We start from the raw sequence: 11,738 nt of genomic DNA on the forward strand, positions 1-11,738 counted from the left end.
ACATTTAACCTGCCTGGGCTAAGGGGCAGTATTTTCACGACCGGATGAAAAACGTACCCAATTTAAACAGGTTACTACTCTGGCCCAGAAACTAGAATATGCATATCATTAGTAGATTTGGATAGAAAACACTCTGTAGTTTCTAAAACTGTTTGAATGGTGTCTGTGAGTACAACAGAACTCATATGGCAGGCAAAAACCTGAGAAAAAGTCAACCAGGAAATGGAGGATCTGAGAATTGTAGTTCTTCTTTCTAGTCCCTTTCGAAACTACAGTATCCGTGGGGTTACCTTGCACTTCCTAAGGCTTCCATTGGCTGTCTAAAGCCTTCAGAAAGTGGTTTGAGCATTCTCCTGTCACTGGGCAGATAATAGGAGCTCAGTTTCTGAGTGGACTGCCTGGCAACAAAGCGATTGGATATGCGCGGTCATGCGAGCACGCTGATCCTAATTTTTCTCCTTGAATGAATTAGCTATTGTCGGAATGTTGGAATATTATCGCAATTTTACGTAAAAAATACCATAAAGATTGATTTTAAACAGCGTTTGACATGCTTCTAAGTACGGTAATGGAACATTTGGACTTTTCGTCTCTGGTTCCGCGCTCGCGCGTTATGCCTTTGGATAAGTGATCTGTACGCACAAACAAACGGAAGTATTTGGACATAAATATGGATTATCTGGAACAAAAACAACATTTCTTGTGGAAGTAGTAGTCCTGGGAGTGCATTCTGACAAAGATCAGCAAAGGTAAGAGAATATTTCTAATACTAATTCTGAGTTTAGGTTGCCCCGAACTTGGCGGGTGTCTGTATAGCTCACCGTGATGGCTTAGCTATGTACTCAGAATATTGAAAAATGTCCTTACTCCGTAAAGCTATTTTAAAATCTGACACAGCGGTTGCATCCAGAGGTAGTCTATCTATAATTCTTTAAATAATTGTTATATCTTTTGTCAACGTTTATGATGAGGATTTTTGTAAATTGATGTGCACATTTACTGGACGTTTTGGTGGGAATACATTTTCTGAACATCACACGCCAATGTAAAATGCTGTTTTTGGATATAAATATGAACTTTATCGAACAAAACATACATGTATTGTGTAACATAATGTCCTAGGAGTGTCATCTGATGAAGATCGTCAAAGGTTAATGCTTCATTTAGCTGTGTTTTGGGTTTTATTGACACATGTCCTTGCTTGGAATATGGCTGTGTGATTATTTTTGTCTATGTACTTTCCTAACATAATCTAATGTTTTGCTTTCGCTGTAAAGCCGTTTTGAAATCGGACAATGTGGTTACATCAAGGAGAAGTGTATCTTTAAAATGGTTTAAAATAGTTGTATGTTTGAGAAAGTTGAATTATGACATTTTTTTGTTTTTGAATTTGCCGCCCTGATATTTCACTGGCTGTGTCGCTTCACGCTCGCTTCACGCTTGCGTCCCACGTAGCCCATAGAAGTTAATCCTAGTAAAAATTCCCTGTTTTAGGTCAGTTAGGATCACCACTTTCTTTTAAGACTGTGAAATGTCAGAATAATAGTAGAGAGAATGATTCATTTCAGCTTTTATTTCTTTCCTCACATTCCCAGTGGGTCAGAAGTTTACATACACTCAATTGGTATTTGGTAGCATTGCCTTTAAATTGTTTAACTTGGGCCAAACGTTTCGGGCAGCCTTCCACAAGCTTCCCACAATAAGTTGGGTGAATTTAGGCCCATTCCTGACTGACAGAGCTGGTGTAATGGTGTCAGGTTTGTAGGCCTCCTTCCTCGCACTCACTTTTTCCAGTTCTGCCCACAAATTTTCTATAGGATTGAGGTTAGGGCTTTGGAATGGCCACTCCAATACCTTGACTGTGTTGTCCTTAAGCCATTTTGCCACCACTTTGGAAGGATGCTTGGGGTCGTTGTCCATTTGGAAGACCCATTTGCGACCAAGCTTTAACTTCCTGACTGATGTCTTGAGATGTTGCTTCAATATATCCATATAATTTTCATTCCTCATGAGTCATCTATTTTGTGAAGCACACCAACCCCTCCTGCAGCAAAGCACCCCCACAACATGATGCTGCCACCCCATGCTTCACGGTTGGAATGGTGTTCTTCGGCTTGCAAGCCTCCCCCTTTTTCCTCCAAACATAACGATGGTCATTATGTCCAAACAGTTCTATTTTTGTTTCATCAGACCAGAGGACATTTCTCCAAATAGTACGATCTTTATCCCCATGTGCAGTTGCAAACCGTAGTCTGGCTTTTTTATGGTGGTTTTGGAGCAGTGGCTTCTTCCTTGTTGAGTGGCCTTTCAGGTTATGTCGATATAGGACTCGTTTTACTGTGGATACAGATACTTTTGTACCCGTTTCCTCCAGCATCTTCACAAGGTCCTTTGCTGTTGTTCTGGGATTGATTTGCACTTTTCGACACCAAGGTACGTTCATCTCTAGGAGAGAGAACGGGTCTCCTTCCTGAGCGGTATGACGACTGTTTGGTCCCATGGTGTTTATACTTGCGTAGTATTGTTTGTACAGATGAACGTGGTACCTTCAGGCTCCCAAGTATGAACCAGACTTGTGGAGGTCTACAATTTTTTTTCTGAGGTCTTGGCTGAGTTCTTTAGATTTTCCCATGATGTCAGGCAAAGAGGCACTGAGTTTGAAGGTAGGCCTTGAAATACATCCACAGGTACACCTCCAATTGACTCAAATTATGTCAATTAGCCCATCAGAAGCTTCTAAGCCATGACATCATTTTCTGGAATTTTCCAAGCTGTTTAAATGCACAGTCAACTTGGTGTATGTAAACTTCTGACCCACTGGAATTGTGATACAGTGAATTAAAAGTGAAATAATCTGTCTGTAAACAATTGACAGAATGTGACTGGCAGAACGGGTGTTGTATGCGGAAGATGATGGCTGCAGATAGGGGGGAGTGAGGCCTAAGAGGGTTTTATAAATAAGTATCAACCAGTGGGTCTTGCTATGGGTATATAGAGATTACCAATTTACAGAGGAGTATAGAATGCAGTGATGTGTCCTATAATGAGCATTGTTGGCAAATCTGATGGCCGAATGGTAAAGAACATCTAGCCGCTCAAGAACACCCTTACCTGCCGATCTATAAATGATGTCTCCGTAATCTAGCATGGGTAGGATGGTCATCTGAATTAGGGTTAGTTTGGCAGCTGGGGTGAAAGAGGAGTGATTACAATAGAGGAAATCAAGTCTAGATTTAACTTTAGCCTGCAGCTTTGATATGTGCTGAGAGAAGGACAGTGTACCGTCTAGCCATACCCCAACTACTTGTATGAGGTTACTACCTCAAGCTCTAAACCCTCAGAGGTAGTAATCAAACCTGTGGGGAGAGGGTCATTCTTACCAAACCACACGTTTTGGAGATGTTCAGAACAAGGTTAAGGGCAGAGAAAGCTTGTGGACACTAAGAGAGCTTTGTTGTAGAACATTTAACACAAAATCCATGGAGGGGCCAGCTGATATAAGACTGTATCATCTGCATATAAATGGATGAGAGAAATTCCTACTGCCTGAGCTATGTTGTTGATGTAAATTGAGAAGAGCGTGGGGCCTAGGATTTAGCGTTGCGGTACTCCCTTGGTGACAGGCAGTGGCTGAGACAGCAGATTTTCTGACTTTATAAACTGCAATCTTTGAGAGAGGTAGTTAGGAAACCAAGCCAAAAGCCCCTCAGACACACCAATACTCTTTAGCTGGCACACAAGAATGGAATGGTCTACCGTATCAAAAGCTTTGGCCAAGTCAATAAAAATAGCAGCACAACATTGCTTAGAATCATAAGCAACGGTGACATCATTGAGGACCTTTAAGGTTGCAGTGACACATCCATAACCTGAGCGGAAACCAGATTGCATACCAGAGAGAATACTATACACATCAAGAAAGCCAGTCAGTTGATTATTGACACGTTTTTCCAACACTTTTGATAAAAAGGGCAAAATAGAAATAAGCTTATAACAGTTAGGATCAGCTTGATCTCCCCCTTTAAACAAAGGTCAAACCATGGCTGCCTTCCAAGCAATGGAAACTCCCCAGAATGGAGAGACAGGTTAAAAAGGTCAGAGATAGGCTTGGCGATGATAGGGGTAGCAACCTTAAAGAAGAAAGGGTCTAAACCATCTGACCCAGATGTTTTTTTTGGGGTCAAGTGTCAGGAGCTCCTTTAGCACCTTGGACTCAGTGACTGCCTGCAGGGAGAAACTTTGTCACTGGGCAGGGGAAAAAGAGGGAGAAGCATTGGGAGGGGGGGAGATGAGGAAATGTTGGACGGGCAAGGAGGCATGGCTGAGTCAAATAGGAATCCTGACTTAATGAAGTGGTGATTAAAGAGCTCAGCCATATGCTTCTGTCAGTAACAAACACATCATCAACTTTAAGGTACATGGGCAGCTGTGAGGAGGAGGGTTTATTCTCCAGGTCTTTAACCGTTTTCCAGAACTTCTTGGGGTTAGACCCACAGAGAGAGAACTGCTCCTTAAAGTAACTAACATTGGCCTTCCGGATAGCCTGAGTGCACTTATTTATCTTTTGCCTGAAAGAGAGCCAGTCAGCCCGAGTATGCATCTGCCGAGTCTTTCGCCAAATGCAATTCTTGAGGTGGAGTAACTCTGCAAGATCACGGTCGAACCCGGGGCTGAACCTGTTTTTAATTCTCATTTTCGGGGGCGTGTTTGTTAACAATACCATTGAAAATATAAAAAAAGAAGGACCAAGCATCTTCCACAGAGTGGATCAAGCTGATTTTATACCATTTTACAGAGGTCAGTTCATGAAGGAAGGCTTGCTCATTCAAGTTTTTTAGCAAACGTCTATGTCAAATCAGGACAGGTCGTTTCACTGAGCAGCCATTACAAAAACAGGCTGTAAAACAGTGATCACTAAGGTCATTACAGAAAACACCAGACTGATACCTATCAGGATTATTTGTGAGGATAACATCAAGAAGAGTAGCCTTTTCTGGGTGTTTGGAGTCATACCTTGTGGGATTGGTAATAATCTGAGAAAGATTTAGGGAGTCCCATTGCTTTAGGACTTGGTCAGGTGGTTTAAGCATGTCCCAGTTTAGGTCACCTAGTTGGACAAATTCAGACTTAGTGTAAGGGGCCAAGAGAGAGCCCCGTGCAGGTAGGGTACAGGCCTGTACGATAGCACCCAGCAACAGTCAACAAAGAGCTATTTGAAAACTGAATTCTTAAAACCAGAAAATGGAATTGTTTGGGGACAGACTTGGTGGAGACAACCGAGCACTGAAGGTGATCCTTGGTAAAGATTGCCACTTCCCCACCTTTGGAAGATCTGTCTTGCCGAAAAAGGTTATTATTTAACTAGGTAAGTCAGTTACGAACAAATTCATATTTTCAATGACGGCCTTGGAACAGTGGATTAACTGCCTGTTCAGGGATAGAACGACAGATTTTTACCTTGTCAGCTCAGGGATTTGAACTTGCAACCTTTCAGTTAACTAGTCCAACGCGCTAACCACTAGGCTACCCTGCCGCCCCTGCAGTTATAACCAGAAAGGTTAACATCAGTATTCAAAACACTCTTCCTTAACCACGTCTCAGTAATGACCAGCACATCTGGATTGGAGCTGTGAACCCACACTTTCAATTGATCCATTTTAGGTAATAAGCTTCTAGTGTTAACGTGCAGAAAACACAGGCTTTTACGAGAGCAGAAATCAGTGAAGCAGATATCAGAGCACAAGTCAGAATTGGGGCTAGCAACAGTAGATGGGCCAGGGAGTACATCCACATTTCCAGATATCATCAACAGTAATACAATCAGGGCACAGCATAGGACAGGGAGCGCTCTGCAGTGCTGATTTATGACATCTGAATGTGCATCAGATGGCAACAAGATCATATTGTACAGCAATTTCATCAGATAACATGAATACAAAGCCGGCGAGAGATGGTTAGAATGGGATGGGAGGCCAAAGGTCAGTGTAAGCAATAAAGAGTCAGAGTCCCGAGTGTGGGAACAAACATAGTCTGTCTCACAGTTGGGTAAAGAAGGTTCGTAGTCAACAAAGCATGCAGGAGTCATGAGGCAAATAGTGAAATAGCAAAATGCACAAGAAAAAAATAAAATATATAATGACTTGGTGCTAGTCACTGTAAGATCAACAGTGCCTGTGTGCTGGAGGAGAGCGAAAGCTCGGGAGAGAGGAATGGGTGGGTGGGGGGTGTGGTTGGGGTACTTGTACCAGACAGGGGGAGACAACCAGGGCAGACGGTGAACAGATCGCCAGGTGGAAACCAAGCAGCAGTGTAGCAGGTAACGGGAGTAGGTGTTACACCCACTTGGGAGAAGCTTTTATTTCTGGAGGCAGCTTTCTTGTAGAAAATGCCAGTCTCTGAACAGCAGGAGGGGGCTTCAATGTCTCTGGGTATTATCAACAAGGTCAAATAACATACATTATATACACAAAAGTATGTGGACACCTCTTCAAATTAGTGGAATCGGCTATTTCAGCCACACCCATTGCTGACAGGTGTAAAAAAAAAATCGAGCACACAGCCTTTCAATCTCCATTGACAAACATTGGCGGTAGAATGGCCTTACTGAAGCATTCAGGGACTTTCAACGTGTCACCATCATAGGATGCCCGAGAGCTGCCCCGGTCAACTGTAAGTGCTGTTATTGTGAAGTGGAAACGTCTAGGAGCAACAACGGCTCAGCCGCAAAGTGGTAGGCAACACAAGCTCACAGAACGGGACTGGTGAGTGCTAAATTGCTTAAAAATGGTGTGTCCTCCGTTGCAACCCTCACTACCGAGTTCCAAACTGCCTCCAGGCCCGCCTGCCTCTGGTTGCAACTGGTAATTACCAGTGGGAAACTCGTCTATCATCCCTGAGCTCCGACATCTCCCAGATGCTGACCTCACCTACTAAGGAAATGACCTTTTCAACAGCATTATCAGCAGTTAAATGCAACAACAAAACATTATTTACACAAAGTTTTTGAACACTATAATTTTTGTACAAACATGATAGCTGCACTTACAGTTTATGGTTGACGCAGCCTGTTGGCCATTAGCCAATCTGAGTTTCTCAACGAGTTCAAAGCACGTGAATGCATTCAACTGATATTTACGACTTCACAACTGGTAATTACCACCTTCCCACTTCTTTATGAACACAGCATTATCATTATGCTTTGAAAAGCCAATCAGTGGTCAGCAGTGAGATGACTGTGTGATCTTAATGAGCTGCTGGTTGGACATAGCTTCATGGGGACAGATGTACGGTTTCTTCACAGAATGTGGAATGCTATTGAGCTGTGTTGTCCTTGGTCCTGAATGTAATTGCAAAGAAATAATAAATATGATCCCTGTATTTATGCTCATTTGTGGTTTGATATTGATTCACTGTAGATTTTCACTGAAGAGGGTCATAGAATATTTTTCTGCATTGACATCATATAGAGCTGAGTTGACATCAGTGTAGTTTTGAAGACCTGTCCTCCACTGCTCAGGGATTTCTCTGAGTTCTCGCTCTCTTACAGCTCTGGTGGCAGGGAGTTATACAGTGCATTCGGAAAGTATTCAGACCGCTTTACTTTTCCCACATTGTTAAGTTACAGCCTTACTCTAAAAAGTCCGTAATCTGGCTGGGCCACTCAAAGACATTCAGAGACTTGTCCTGGAGGGGAAGCCGTGACAAGCTGTCAGCATTGGCATGCGCTTTAGCCCTTCCGTTACCTGATATCATAGCTGTGAGCACTCAGCTTGCTGCCAGAGTTGTTATGCCAGAGTGCGGAAAAAAAGAGGTCAGGGGACGATGTTCTGTCAGCAAGGTAATCCTCCATCCGAACAGGTAGGTGTGGAACTTTTTGATCCAGAAGATAATACCCAACGCTTCTTTCTCAATCTGCGGGTATTTCAGTCCTTGACATGAAGACAATGGGCTTATCTTCTCCTGCAGGTGTGGTGTGACACACCCCAACTTCATATGGGGAAGTGTCACAGGCCAATTGAATTGGCAAGGATGGGTTGAAGTGAATCAACACCTTATCAGTCAACACTGCCTTTGCATTCTTGAAAGTAGCGTCACTGTCACGAGCGTTGTGTTGAATGGACCAAACTGCAGACGGAATGTGGATACTCATCTTTTTAATATATACGAGCAAATCATCCACAGGAAAAACAATAAACAAACTAACGACAGGAACAGAGAAGCAGGCTCAACAAAAGCAGTGCTATCAAACAACTACCCACAAGTGACAAACAAAACAAACACCTATTTATAGGACTCCCAATCAGAGGCAACTAGAAACACCTGCCTCCAATTGAGAGTCCAGCACCCAACCGACACATAGAAAACTACCCTAGAACATACACACAGAAATACAAACATAGATCAGTGACCAAAAAACCCCATAATACATAAATAAACTACCCTCTGCCATGTCCTGACCAAACTACAATAACAAAATATCCTCTATACTGGTCAGGACGTGACAGTCACACTCCTTTGTCCACGACCAGGGTTTGTTCTCTCTCATTAACTCATGCAAAGGCTTCAGATGCTTCGCCAGCTTTTTGATGAACTTCCGTAGTAGTTCAGGAGGCCCAGGAAAGACCGCAGCTGGCTTACATTCTCGGGAGCAGGTCCCTCTGCAATGACTGTCACTTTCGATGGGGCTGTGTGGAGAACGTCAGCATCAATCACATGGCCTAAGGACTCCACTGCATGTTTGCAAAAGTTGCACTTCTATTTTGCAAACACGTAAGCCTTATTCTTCGGGTCGATTAAGAGGTTTTTACATTTTAGTAATTTAACAGATGCTTCTATCCAGAGCGACATAGCGATTGCCCATGCACGCAGTAGCAAGAGACTGCCACACAGCTCCCCAGGACTGCTGTGCAGAAATATCAGCCCACAGAGAGAAGCACGAGATTGAACTTCACTCTATTAGTCGCCAACCGGTCGATCGCGACCGATCGACAAGGTATTCCTAGTCGATCGGCAAACATTTCTGTAAAAAACCCAATGATAAAGCCTTGTGCTCTTATTTTATTTTTTTTTCGTCTCGGGCTGTTGGCGGTAGATGCACCCGTTTCAGCCGCCCTGCCCGCCAAGTAGGCGAACTGTTGCCATTTTGAACCATTTCATGTGTCTGAAGGAACAAACTGTGTCTTCCCGGCGGGCCTAGAGAACAAATCACGTGCCCTCTAGGCTTACAGTAACAGACAAAGCAAAATCATTAAAAATACATTTTTTTGGGGGGGGGGCAAATTTATAAAAAATGAAAAACTGAAATATCACATATACATAAGTATTCAGACCCTTTACTCAGTACTTTGTTGAAGCACATTTGGCAGTGACTACAGTCTCAAGTCGTCTTGGGTATGACGCTACAAGGTTGGCACACCTGTATTTGGGGAGTTTCTTATATTCTTATCTGCAGATCCTCTCAAGCTCTGTCAGGTCTCTCCAGAGATGTTTGATCGGGTTGAAGTTGGGGCTCTGGCTGGACCACTCAAGGACTTTTAGAGACTTGTCCCGAAGCCAATCCAGCGTTGTCTTGGCTGTGTGCTTAGGGTGAACCTTCGCCCTATGCTATAACCACCCCCCAGCCACATCTAACTAAGTGGATGGGTCACTATTGTCTAGACATGTACACATGTTAATAATATACAATAGATGTGTGTCTGGGGTTGATGACAGCCCTGGCTAAATTGATGGTTCATGTAATCATTCTCTTATAAGGTGGAGTCTTACGTTTAGACATGTCCCTAGCAAGCTAAACAATGAACCATAATTCCAACCTATAGTGTGTGTAGTAGAGTGATGTTGTTCCCCTAGATTATGCACCAAGTTGCGCACAAGGACAGTTCAAGTAGGCCAGGTCAAGAGGGGATGTTAATAAGTTAATAACAATAATAATAATTCAATGTGTTTTCTTTATTTAATTACAGCAGCATAGTTAATGTTATTTTTCGGTGTACAAACATTTTTTGATATCTATATTGTAAATACACCTAATTGTAAAAGTTTGTATATTTTGGTTTGGTCCATCGCGGGTTATCCGTACTTACGTACCCTTTTATCGTTCTCTTTTGCCGGACCTTCAGCTAGCAAGGTGCCCGAGAGCTGTGACTGCACCGAGGGCTAACATATTGTGTGTTGTCTCTTCGTGTGCAGGTCGAATAAAAATGATTCTACCAACAGAATTCCAGTTGTGGCAGTGTCCTAAATAAAAATACACAACGCAGAACGAACCACGCTACATGTGCATTCGGAAAGTATTCAGAGCCCTTGACTTTTTCCACATTTTGTTATGTTACAGCCTTATTCTAAAATTGATTAAATTACATTTTTTTCAAATCAATCTATACATAATACACCATAATGACATAGTGAAAAAATATTTGTTGACATTTTTGCAAGGAGTCACGCCTTTTGATACAAACAAAGCATTAACTTATTTAGATAGCTTCAGTCACTGTTTTTAGGTGGGGGGTTCTAAGTTGAAAAATAATGTTTTGATAATTTTTATGTTTTATATATTTCTTTGTAAATATATACTGTATATTAGTAGGCCTGATTACTAACAATGACGAGACAGCCTACAGGGAGGTGGGTGAGGACCCTAGGAGTGTGGTGCCAGAAATAGAACCTCTCACCCAATATCAACAAAACAAAGGAGTTGATCGTGGACTTCAGGAAACCGCAGAGGGAGCACCCCCTTATCCACATCGAATGGACCGCAGTGGAGAAGGTGGAAAGCTTCAAGTTCTCTGTGTACATATCACTGACAAACTGAAATGGTCCACCCACACAGACAGTGTGGTGAAGAAGGCGCACTGTCAGGAAGCTGAAGAAATTTAGCTGGGCACCTAAAACCCTCGCAAACTTTTAGATGCACAATTCAGAGGATCCTGCCGCAACTGCAGGGCTCTCCAGAGGGTGGTGCGGTCTGCCCAATGCATAAACGGGGGCAAATTACCTACCCTCCAGGACACAAACAGCACACAATATCACAGGAAGGCCAAACAGATCATCAAAGACAACAACTGCCTGTTCACCCTGGTATCATCCAGAATGTGAGGTCAGTACAGGTGCATCAAAGCTGGGACCAAAACACTGAAAAACAGCTTCTATCTCAAGGCCATCAGACTGTTAAATTCTGTTAAATAGCCATCACCAGCACATTAGAGGCTGCTGCCCTATATACATAGACTTGGAATCACTGACCACTTTGATAATGGAACACTAGTCACTTTAATAATGTTTACATATTTTGCGTTACTCATCTCATATGTATATCCTGTATTCTATCCTATTCTGCTGTATCTAAGTCTATGCCGCTCTGACAATCCTCGCCCAATATTTATATATTCTTAATTCCATTCCTTTACTTTAGATTTGTGTGTACAGTATTGTGAAATTGTTAGATATTACTGCACAGAGCTAGAAACACAAACATTTCGTTTCAAACACAATAACATCTGCTACACATGTGTATGTGACAAATAACACTTGAAAAAAAGTGTTAAACAAATCAAAATAGGTTTTAGATTCTTCAAAGTAGCCATCCTTTGCCTTGATGGCAGCTTTGCATTCTCTCAACAAGCTTCAGCTGGAATGCTTTTCCAACAGTCTTGAAGGAGATCCCACATATGCTGAGCACTTGTTGGCTGCTTTTCCTTCACTCTAAGGTCCAACTCATCCCAAACCATCTTAATTGGGTT

The sequence above is a fragment of the Salmo salar genome, chromosome 17, assembly GCF_965601325.2.
Source record: "Salmo salar chromosome 17, fSalSal1, whole genome shotgun sequence".
In the NCBI taxonomy this organism is placed as follows: Eukaryota; Metazoa; Chordata; class Actinopteri; order Salmoniformes; family Salmonidae; genus Salmo; species Salmo salar.